At 48.8% G+C, this 12,650-nt stretch overlaps 1 protein-coding gene across 1 annotated transcript in view; it reads right to left on the bottom strand.

The window, feature by feature from the left end:
• The window catches only part of tmem220 (transmembrane protein 220), a 38,382-nt gene that overhangs the window by 21,755 nt on the left and 3,977 nt on the right, over positions 1 to 12,650 (bottom strand). The gene's annotated exons all lie outside the window — the stretch shown is intronic.

Below are 12,650 nucleotides of genomic sequence, written 5' to 3'. Positions count from 1 at the left end.
TTCTATTAGGTTTGTAAGACATGACCTTCCCTGCACAAAACCATGCTGCCTATCACTGATAAGTCTATTTTCTTCCAGATGTGAATAGATCCTATCCCTCAGTATCTTCTCCAACAGTTTGCCTACCACTGACGTCAAGCTCACAGGTCTATAATTCCCTGGATTATCCCTGCTACCCTTCTTAAACAAAGGGGCATTAGCAATTCTCCAGTCCTCCGGGACCTCACCCGTGCTCAAGGATGCCGCAAAGATATCTGTTAAGGCCCCAGCTATTTCGACCCTCGCTTCCCTCAGTAACCTGGGATAGATCCCATCCGGTCCTGGGGACTTGTCCACCTAAATGTCTTTTAAAATACCCAAAACTTCCCCCTTCCGTATGACAACTTGACCGAGAATATTTAAACATCCATCCCTAGCCTCAACATCCGTCTTGTCCCTCTCCTTTGTGAATACCGATGCAAAGTACTCATTAAGAATCTCACCCATTTCCTCTGAGTCCACGCATAAATTCCCTCTTTTGTCTTTGAGTGGGCCAATCCTTTCTCTAGTTACCCTCTTGCTCCTTACATACGAATAAAATGCTTTGGGATTTTCCTTAACTCTGTTAGCCAAAGATATTTCATGACCCCTTTTATCCCTCTTTATTGCGCGTTTGAGATTCATCCTACTTTCCCGATATTCCTCCAAAGCTTCATCAGTTATGAGTTGCCTCGATCCTATGTATGCTTCCTTTTTCATCTTAGCTAGTCTCACAATTTCACCCGTTATCCATGGTTCCCTAATCTTGCCATTTCTATCTTTCATTTTCACAGGAACATGTCTGTCCTGCACTCTAATCAACCTTTCCTTAAAAGACTCCCACATTTCAAATGTGGATTTACCCTTAAACAGCTGCTCCCAATCCACATTCCCTAGCTCCTGCTGAATTTTGTTATACTCTGCCTTTCCCCAATTTAGCACTCTTCCTTTCGGACCCCTCCTGTCCTTGTCCATGAGTATTCTAAAACTTACGGAATTGTGATCGCTATTCCCAAAGTAATCACCGACTGAAACATCAACCACCTGGCCGGGATCATTCCCCAATACCAGGTCCAGTATGGCCCCTTCCCGAGTTGGACTATTTACATACTGCTCTAAAAAACTCTCCTGGATGCTCCTTACAAACTCTGCTCCATCTACGCCTCCAACACTACACGAATCCCATTCAATGTTGGGGAAGTTAAAATCTCCCATCACAACCACCCTATTGCTCCTACATTTTTCTATAATCTGTCTACATATTTGTACCTCTACTTCAAGCTCGCTTTTGGAGGCCTGTAGTAACGTCCCAACAATGTTACTGCACCCTTCCTATTTCTCAGCTCCACCCATATTGCCTCAGTGAGTACTCACTTTTCCCCAAATTCAATTTATACTCTGAAAACGTCTCAAATCTCTGAAGCCTCTCATCGAAAAGCCCGGCTCTGAAAGATATAATAAAAATCATCCGCAGACATGACACCCTCTGCTCCACCAACCCCCACCCCACTATCCCCTTCCACAACCCCAAACTTCTCAGTGCAATGGCCAAGGGCTCGTGAGCCAATGCAAACAAAATGGGGGGACATACAGCACCACTGCCTCGTACCCCGGTGCAGTACAAACTACTCTGAATTCATATCATTCGTGCGTATGCTCGCCATCAGCTCCTTATACAACAACTGCACCCATGCCACAAAGTTTGGCCCAATCCCAAATTTCTCCAACACTGCCATCAAATAACTCCAATCCACCCGATCAAACGTCTTCTCCGCATCTAACGCCGCCACTTCCTCAGTCTGCCTGCCATCTGCTGGAGAAAGCGCCACATTTAGCAGCCTTCTCACATTCGATGACAACAATCTGCCCTTGACAAACCCCATCTGATCCTCCCCAATCACCCTCGGAAGGCACACCTCCAATCTTAACGCCAGCACCTTTGCCAATATCTTGGCATCCACATTCAGCAGTGATATGGGCCTGTACGACCCACACTCCATCGGATCCTTATCCTTCTTAAGCAGCATCGAGATCACGGTCTGCCCCATCGATTTTGACAAGACCCCACTGACCATCGCATCCTCGAACATTTACGCCAACAGCAGCGCCAGTTTATCCTTAAATCTTTAAGAAGATTTGAACAGGAGATGGTGCGTAAGTGGGTAATGGACGGGGAAGGGGCAGCATGGAAGAGGATAGAGATGGCGTCCTGTGTGGACACGAGCCTGGAGGCGCTGGTAACGGCGCCGTTGCCGCTCCCTCCAACGAGGTATACCACGAGCCCGGTGGTGGCGGCTACCCTCAAAATCTGGGGGCAATGGAGACGGCATAGGGGAGGAGGTGGGGGGCTCGATGGAGTCCCCGACACGGGGGAACCACCGGTTTGTTCCAGGGAGCATCGATGGCGGATTTCTGGGCTGGCACAGGGTAGGTATTAGGAGGTTGAGGGACCTGTTTGTGGAGGGGAGGTTCGCGAGCTTGGGGAAGTTAGAGGTGAAGTTTGGGCTCCCCCCGGGGAACATGTTTAGGTACATGCAGGTTAGGGCATTTGCCAGGCGGCAGGTGGAGGGGTTCCCTCTGTTGCCCCCACGTGGGGTACGGGACAGGGTGCTCTCGGGGGTGTGGGTTGGAGGAGGGAGGATTTTGGACGTATACCGCATAATGCAGGAGGTGGACGAGGTCTCGGTGGAGGAGCTGAAGGGTAAATGGGAAGAGGAGCTGGGTGAGGAGATTGAGGAGGGGACGTGGGCGGATGCCCTGGAAAGGGTGAATTCCTCCTCTTGCTGTGCGAGGCTTAGCCTCATACAGTTCAAGGTGCTGCACAGGGCCCACATGACTGGGACGAGGATGAGTAGGTTTTTCGGGGGCGAATACAGGTGTGCTAGGTGCTCGGGGAGCCCAGCGAACCACGCCCATATGTTCTGGGCATGCCCAGCGCTGGGGGAATTTTGGAAAGGGGTAGCAAGGACGGTGTCGAGGGTGGTAGGATCCAGGGTCAAGCCAGGCTGGGGACTCGCAATTTTTGGGGTTGCGGTGGAGCCGGGAGTGCAGGAGGCGATAGAGGCCGGTGTTCTGGCCTTGCGTCCCTAGTAGCCCGGCGGAGGATCTTGCTTCAATGGAAGGATGCGAGGCCCCCAAGCGTGGAGGCCTGGATCAATGATATGGCGGGGTTCATCAAATTGGAGAAGGTGAAATTTGCCCTGAGGGGATCAGTACAGGGGTTCTTTAGGCAGTGGCAGCCTTTCCTGGACTTCCTGGCGGAACGGTAGGGAAATAGGCCGGCAGCAGCAGCAACCCGGGGGGGGGGGGGGGGGGGGGGGGGGGTTTGGTTCGGTGGGAGGGAGAAGTGTGTACCTGGGTTTGTTGGATGTGGCGGGTGTTATCTCTTTCCTTTTTGTTGTTTGCTTTTTTTGTTTTAGTAGTTGCTTTTGTAGGTGGGTGCTTGTTGTTCTTGGGTTTTTACCATGGTTGTTTTGTTAATATTGTTTTGTTGTTTATATTCTGTGAAAAGTTTAATAAAAATTCTTTAAAAAAAAAATTTGAACAGGAACCCATCCAAACCTGCCACTTTCCGTGCCTGCATTTTCCCGATCGCCACCTTCACTTCCTCTACCACCATTAGCTCCGCCAGCCTTGCCCTCACCCCCTCATCCAACCTCGGGCACTCTAACTACCACCCCCCCCCAGGAACATCCTCATCTCCCACTCATCCATGTGGGCTCCGACCTATACAGGCCCCTTCTCAAACACCTTATCAATCTGTTCCGGAGCCACCACCAACTCCCCTGTCTTAACCCGAACCACCTCCCTCAATGCAGGTTCCCTATGAAGCCTATCCGGCCAGACTATCTCCATTCTTTTGTTAGTGACGACCCCCTCCGCCCTCCCAGAATCCCCCCCATCCGCTTCCTCTTGCAAACACCTCACCCAGTATTGTTCCCCTCCCCCTCCATTCACGCCTCCCAGGTCCATCGAAATATGTTCAACCAGACACCAACGACTGCAGCCCCACCCCCACCACTCTCCCATTCACTAACCAATCTTTGTTTGCTAACGTGGTGACCCCTGCCAGAGACTCCCCACCCCTCCTCAGTAACCCAGTCCCTCTTGCACTAAACACCACCTCCCCCAACCATGAAACAAAGAAGAATCCCACCCATAAGGAACAACAAGAACACCTGCAAATAAATCCCTCATTAAGAGACCAAAACAAAACCCAAATCCAAGGGGGGAAAAAAACTTAATTAGAAAATAACATTCCCCGTCCCCACCAACAAAGTCCAACTCCCAGCCCTCATCTCAATCCCAGCCCTTCTGCCTTAACAAACGCCTCAGCCACCTCCACCATCTCAAAATAAAAGTCCTTTGAGTTGTGAATCACTCTCAGCTTCGCTGGGTAGACCACTCCGAACCTCACTCTTCTGCCGGACAATACCACCTTTCACCCGTCCAAAGGCCGCCTGCCTTCTCGCCAACTCCGCCGTCAGATCTTGTATATGCGTCTACCAATGCCGTAGGACTTCACATCTCGTCTCTGCTACGCCCAGCTCAAATTCTTCAGCTTCACATGGCAGCTGTGGAAGCAGACTATGACTGCCCTTAGTGGCTCATTTGTTTTAGGGTTCGGCCTGAGCGACCGATGCACACTGTCCAACTCAGAGGGAGGGCTCTTCATCCTCCCCCATCAACTCGGCAAAATTCTTTGAAAAATACGCAGTCAACCTTGGGTCCTTCACCCACTTGGGCATGCCCGCGATCCTCAGATTTTGCGTCCTCGACCAGTACTCCCAGTCCTCCACCTTGGCTCTGAGCCCACTGTTGACCTCCGCCACTCTTTGCAGCTCCTCACCCATCGAGGTGAGCTGGTTGCTGTGCAGCAACTGAGCTTCCTCCACCCCCTTCAACTTCTCTCCTTGCTCCCGCACCTCAACCGACGTCTTTGTCACTGCCATCTTTGCCGAGGCAATAACCTCCTCCACCCACTCTTTAAGCAAAGCCATCATCTCCCTTTGAAGCACCTCTAAATGTTTCGCAAATAATCTTTCAAACTCCACGACCACCACCTTGGTCAGAGTTTCAACTGTAATGGGAGCAGTCCCACCCGACGACTGAGCCCCCACCATCTTTCCTCCTGCTGGACTCACAGCAACACTCACCAGCGTACTTTTCCTCACCTCCTTCTTTCCAAGACATTTCTTCTGAGACTTCGACATTCCCGCAACTCCTTATGACTTCCCACACCAACTCATCCAAAAGCTACCCCAGGGACCGGGCATAAAAGTCCAAAAACCAAAGACTAACAGGAGCCACCTAATGTGCGACCTCCACCTACATGTTGCCACCGGAAATGCCCACTATAAATTAAGCTTGATGTCAAAGTGCATATAACAGATGAGCAAAAGATTGGTCATAAAAATAGATTTTAAGGAGAGTCTTAAAAGGAGGAGAGGGAGCTGGGGTTGTTTAATGAGAGAATACCAGAGCTCAGGGGCGAGACATCTGAAGGTTCAGCTGCGAATGGTGGAGTGCTGGAAATTGGGGATGTACAAAAGGTCAAAATTGGAGCAACACAGAGGGTTGTAGGGTGGCATAGAGTATAGAGTATAGAGAAATACAGCACAGAACAGGCCCTTCGGCCCACGATGTTGCGCCGAACCTTTGTCCTAGGTTAATCATAGAATTTTGGACAATTTGTCATGGCCAATCCACCCAACCTGCACATCTTTGGACTGTGGGAGGAAACCGGAGTACCCGGAGGAAACCCACGCAGTCACGGGGAGGATGTGCAGACTCCACACAGACAGTGACCCAAGTCGAAATCGAACTTGGGACCCTGGAGCTGTGAAGCAATTGTGCTATCCACAATGCTACCGTGCTGCCCTTAAGAAGTTAACCTACACTCCCTTATTCTACCCTAATCCAAGTACCTATCCAATAGCCGCTTGAAGGTCCATAAATTTTCCGACTCAACTACTACCACAGGCAGTGCATTCCATGCCTCCACTACTCTCTGGGTAAAGAACCTACCTCTGACATCCCCTCTATATCTTCCACCATTTATCTTAAATTTATGTCCCCTTGTAATGGTGTGTTCCACCCGGGGAAAAAGTCTCTGACTGTCTACTCTATCTATTCCCCTGATCATCTTATAAACCTCTATCAAGTCGCCCCTCATCCTTCTCCGTTCTAATGAGAAAAGGCCTAGCACCCTCAATCTTTCCTCGTATGACCTACTCTCCATTCCAGGCAACATCCTGGTAAATCTCCTTTGCACCTTTTCCAAAGCTTCCACATCCTTCCTAAAATGAGGTGACCAGAACTGCACACAGTACTCCAAATGTGGCCTGACCAAGGTTTTGTACAGCTGCATCATCACCTCACGGCTCTTAAATTCAATCCCTCTGCTAATGAACTGCTAGCACACCATAGGCCTTCTTCACAGCTCTATCCACTTGAGTGGCAACTTTCAAAGAACAATGAACATAGACCCCAAGATCTCTCTGCTCCTCCACATTGCCAAGAACCCTACCATTAACCCTGTATTCCGCATTCAGATTTGTCCTTCCAAAATGGACAACCTCACACTTGTCAGGGTTAAACTCCATCTGCCACTTCTCAGCCCAGCTCTGCATTCTATCTATGTCTCTTCGAAGCCGACAACAGCCCTCCTCACTATCCACAACTCCACCAATCTTCGTATCATCTGCAAATTTACTGACCCACCCTTCAACTCCCTCATCCAAGTCGTTAATGAAAATCACAAACAGCAGAGGACCCAGAACTGATCCCTGCGGTACGCCACTGATAACTGGGCTCCAGGCTGAATATTTGCCATCCACCACAACTCTCTGTCTTCTATCGGTTAGCCAGTTTGTTATCCAACTGGCCAAATTTCCCACTATCCCATGCCTCCTTACTTTCTGCATAAGCCTACCATGGGGAACCTTATCAAATGCCTTACTAAAATCCATGTACACTACATCCACTGCTTTACCTTCATCCACATGCTTGGTCACCTCCTCAAAGAATTCAATAAGACTTGTAAGGCAAGACCTACCCCTCACAAATCCGTGCTGACTATCCCTAATCAAGCAATGCCTTTCCAGATGCTCAGAAATCCTATCCCTCAGTACCCTTTCCATTACTTTGCCTACCACCGAAGTAAGACTAACTGGCCTGTAATTCCCAGGGTTATCCCTATTCCCTTTTTTGAACAGGGGCACGACATTCGCCACTCTCCAATCCTCTGGTACCACCCCTGTTGACAGCGAGGACGAAAAGATCATTGCCAACGGCTCTGCAATTTCATTTCATTTCTTGCTTCCCATAGAATCCATGGCGGCACAGTAGTTAGCCCTGCTGCCTCACAGCGCTGGGTTCAACTCCGATCTTGGGTGCATGTCTGTGTCGAGCTTGCGCATTCTCCCCGTGTCTGCGCGAGTTTCTTCCGGATGCTCCAGTTTCCTCCCACAGTCCAAGGATCTGCAGGTTAGGTGGATTGGCCATTCTAAATTCCCCGTTAGGGTCTAGTGTTGTGCAGGTCAGGTTAAGGGATCATGGGGATAGGGCGAGGTGGACGGGGGAGTGGACATGGGTGGAGTGCTCTTTCGAAGAGTCAATGCAGACTCGATAGGTCGAATGGCCTCGTTCTGCACTGTAGCGATTCTGCGATTATACAGCCTGTTTATAATGCATTCTAGACATGCTGCAGAAGAGCTGATAAGCCAGGTTTATTTTGGAGGTCCTCCGGTCACCAGACTTTGAATTGTAAATAACGCATGTGAATGACTTTGGTGTCACCAGCTTTTGCGTTAAAAAGCAGCTGTATTAAAAAGCTGGGTTTATCCAGGAATAGCAGTATTCTACCCTCCCCAGAGAGTCCCTTCAACAACCTGTCAACATATTGCATTGCTTCTGGCTTTGTTGCAGACCATCGTAAATGTTCCGTAAACAGCAATACTGAACTAAAGCCCCAAACAAGTCATCAATTTATATGGACAGGTACACAAACATCCTCTAATTTTCTCCTGATGACCATGATTATCTGGTAGCTCTCTGGTATCTCCACCACGTGGCCATTCCTTGTCAATGAGTGTCAGCAAGCTATTTTAACATGAGGTGCATTGCAATAGAATTCAGTCCTGTGCTCACTTACATCCATACATAACAACGACTCTGTGCCTTTTATACATCACATTTAATGTAGCAAAGGACTTCACAGAGATACACTCAGATAAGCTTTGGCACTGAACCACATCAAGAGAAATTTTAGGACAGATGAGCAAAAGATTGGTCATAAAAATATATTTTAAGGAGAATCTTAAGAGGAGAGGGAGCCGGGGTTGTTTAATGAGAGAATTCCAGAGATCAGGGACAAGGCATCTGAAGGTTCAGCTGCGAATGGTGGGGTGATGGATATTGCGGGTGCACAAAAGGTCAGATTTGGAGCACTGGAGAGCTGTAGGACCGGGGAGAGCGACAGAGCTAGGGTTGGGTAAGGCCATGGAAGGATTTGAACAAAATAATGAGAATTATGTATCTGAGGTATCGATGGACTGGGAACTAATGTAGATTTGTGGTTACAGGATGATGGGTGAACTGGATTTGGTGTATGAGTCAGGATAAAGGGAGCACGGGTTTAGGATGAAATTAAGTTTATGAAGTGTGGTAAATGGGAGGTGAGTCAATATTGGAGTAGATGAACCCCTAATCAAACACATTGATTAGGGGTTCAGAACTTTGCAGTTGTAGTTCTGGGGATAGTGAGTAGGAGTAGCATGGTGGTACAGTGGTTAGCACTGCTGCCTCACAGTGCCAAGGATCCGGGTTCAATTCTAACCTTGGGTCACATTCTCCCCGTGTCTGCGTGGGTTTCCTCCGGGTGCTTCAGTTTCCTCCCTCAGTCCAAAGATTTGCAAATTAGGTGGATTGACCATGCTAAATTGTCCCTCAGTGTCCAAAGATTGGAAGTTAGGTTAAGGGTTATTGAAATAGGGTGGGGAAAGGATCAGATGGGTTTTGTGAAATGGAGGCAGATGAATACCAACGTACGTAGGCTCCTGAATGTAATTATGATGCCGGCGGTGGAGGGGGAGGCGGAGGTAGTGGTAGCTATGGACGAGGAGAAGGCCTTCGATAGGGTGGAGTGGGGGTACCTCTGGGAGGTGTTGGGGAGGTTTGGGTTTGGGGAAGGGTTCGTTAATTGGGTGAGACTGCTGGACGAGGCCCCGGTGGCGTGTGTGGCCACGAACAGGAGGTCGGAATATTTCCGGCTATACCGAGGAACGAGGCAGGGGTATCCTTTATCCCCCCTGCTCTTTGCGCTGGCGATTGAGCCCCTGGCCATGGCTTTGAGGGAGTCTAGGAATTGGAGGGAGTTGGTGCGGGTTGGGGGGGAACATCTGGTATCGTTGTATGCAGACGATCTGTTATTGTATGTGGCAGACCCGGTGGAGGGAATGCTGGAGGTGTTGAGGATCCTCAGGGAGTTTGGGGATTTCTCCGGGTATAAGCTTAATATGGGGAAGTGTGAGCTGTTCATGGTGCAGCCGGGAGACCAGGAGAGGGGAATTGGTGAGCTTCCGCTAAAAAGGGCAGAGAGGAGTTTTACATACCTGGGGGTGCAGGTGGATGGAAGCTGGGAGGCCCTGCAAAAGCTCAACTTAACGAGGCTGGTGGAGTAAATGGAGGAGGAGTTCAAAAGGTGGGATATGCTGCCGCTCTCCCTGGCGGGTAGGGTACAGTCCATTAAAATGACGGTGCTCCCGAGGACTCTGTTTTTGTTTCAGTGCCTCCCCATCCTGATCCCCAAGGCCTTTTTTAAACGGGTTAACAGGAGTATTATGGGGTTTGTGTGGGCTAAGAAGACATAGAGGGTGATAAGGGTGTTTCTGGAGCGGTGCAGAGATGGGGGGGGGGGGGGGGGGGGGGGGGGGCGGCGGCGCTGGCATTGCCTAACCTCTGCGGGTATTACTGGGCTGCCAACGTGGCGATGGTACGCAAGTGGGTAATGGAGGGAGAGGGGGCAGCATGGAAGAGGTTGGAGATGGCGTCCTGTGTGGGCACGAGCCTGGGGGCGCTGGTGACCGCACCACTGCCGCTCCCTCTGATGAGGTACACTACGAGCCCGGTGGTGGCAGCAACCCTCAAAATCTGGGGGCAGTGGAGACATCACAGCGGGGAGGTGGGGGCCTTGGTGTGGTCCCCGACACGAGAGAACCATCGGTTTGTCCCGGGGAAAATGAATGGGGGGTTCCGGAGCTGGTACAGGGAGGTATTAGGAGGATTGGGGACCTGTTTATCGACGGGAAGTTTGCGAGCCTTAGGGAACTGGTGGAGAAATTCGGGCTCCCCCCGGAAATATCTTTAGATATATGCAAGTAAGGGCGTTCGTTAGGCGTCAGGTGGTGGAGTTCCCGCTGCTGCCGGCACGCAGGGTTAAGGATAGGGTGCTGTTGGGGGTGTGGGTTGGAGGGGGTAGGATTTCGGAAATTTATCAGGTGATGCAGGAGGAGGAGGAGGCCTCGGTGGAGGAGTTAAAAGGTAAGTGAGAGGAGATCGATGAGGGTATGTGGGCGGCTGCCTTGGGAAGAGTAAATTCTTCCTCCTCTTGCGCTAGGCTCAGCCTTATACAATTTAAGGTGCTGCACGGGGCGCATATGACCGTGGCAAGGCTCGTGTTTGGTTGGAGATTTACTACTGTTTATTGGTTAACGTTCATTTGTTTATTTATTTTTGTTTTTTCATTTTTTCTGTAAAGGGGCGGGAAGGTTTCTATTTTCCTTTTCGGTTATTTATAATGTAAAAATTTTGAATAAAAATATTTTTTTAAAAAGGAAATAGGGTGGGGAAGTGGGCTTGGATGGAGTGCTCTTTCAGAGGGTCAGTGCAGACTTGATGGGCAGAATGGTCTCCTCCTGCACTGTAGGAATTTTATGATTCTATTTGCAAGAGGCTCACCATCACCAGATTTCCTCTGAAATTAAAATCTGAAAAAGACAGAAAAAAGGAATGGAGAATGTAATTAAACAGGTGACAAAGTTGTTATAACCCCCATGAAGAAACCATTGTTGATCTTCCAATATGGCTCATGGAGTAAGAGCTTCCCAGTAGGGGGCTGAGGTCACCCAGCTGGAGCTTGTTACGAATTAATCAAGCAGGTGTGATAAGTCCTCCCAGTAAGGACCACACTTGAGCGACATACTGCCCTATGTCAGTGCATTGCCTCATCACAAACTCCAGCCCACTATATTAATAAAAAAATCTTGGGAGCTTTATCATAATGGAGTAATTTGACATTCCATAAATATAAAGGTTTTTCAAGGCCAGAGAGGGTGGTCATGAATAATTGGAACTTATTCTCTCTCTATTCGGATAGTATGCCCTAAGATCACATTGGCTACCATGGATCTCCATTTTAACCCTGCTCTGGAGGCATGGATCATCTTTGTTGGTGGTACATTTATCCAGTTTACAAGGCATTTGGAAAGATCGTTCTTTGTCTACCTCGATCTCTTTTACCATAAATCTGTCCCATCAACATCAGACTTTCTAAATCATGATTTCCTATTATATGCCCAGGAAATTCCGACTGTCGGTTCCTGATTTTGATCAGCGAGTTCATAGAATCACGACAGTGCAGAAGAGGGCCATTCGGCCGATCAAGTCTACACCGAGCCTCTGAAATAACACCTTACCTAGGACCACATCCCCACCCTATCCCCATAACCCCACCTAATCTTTGGACACGAAGGGGCAATTTAGCATGGCCAATACACCTAACACATCTTTGGGTTGTGGGAGGAAACCGGAACACCTGGAGGAAACCCACGCACACACGGGGAGAATACAAACTCCACAGACACCCAAGACCAGAATTGAACCCGCATCCCTGGCACTGTCAGGCAGGAGTGCTTACCACTCTGCTGCCCTATCTCGTATTTTAATCACTTTCTGTGCTAACCACTGTTCTTTTGGTCTCAGATTTTGCGAGCAACTCTTCCTTGACAGTGTGACTTCACCCGCATATCTGGATTATTCACCTTAAAAATTATAACTCTGCAGCCTCAAATTCTTCTCTGCATTGCTTCTTTGATCGTCCAACAGGTGCTTCCGGATGCCAAAATTGGTGTGATGTAGCATTCTGGGAATTCTCAACTTTGTTTTCATGGTTAACTTTGAGTTGATCATAATTTTCTTTCACCTTTTGAAATGCATCTTTGGTCATTTTAATCCAATTTATTTCTTGATCCCCTTTCCTGTCCGAACTTATCAAACCTTGAGATCCTTGAGAACATGTGGATCCTTGAGATCGCTGTCAGTTTCACGGTTGTAATGATGGTGAACGTCAACAGTTTCATCGTCATTACAACGGCAAAATCCAGACCAAAATGATGAAAGGGACAAGGGCTGCTTCCTGAAGATAAAGAATTTTTTCTTGACGGCAAACATCTCTTTAAATCCTTTTCTTAGACAGTAGATCCCACATCTTTATTTGTGCTTCTCCAACAACAACATACACTTATATAGCCCTTTTAACATAATAAACCAACCCAAGGGGCTTCACAGAAGCACTATGAAACAAAGTACGACATGACATCGAGTTGCATAAGGAGATCAGGTCAGTGGATGAA

Source organism: Scyliorhinus canicula, chromosome 18, assembly GCF_902713615.1.
Source record: "Scyliorhinus canicula chromosome 18, sScyCan1.1, whole genome shotgun sequence".
NCBI lineage: Eukaryota > Metazoa > Chordata > Chondrichthyes > Carcharhiniformes > Scyliorhinidae > Scyliorhinus > Scyliorhinus canicula.
This window is presented reverse-complemented; position numbering and strand designations above follow the sequence as displayed.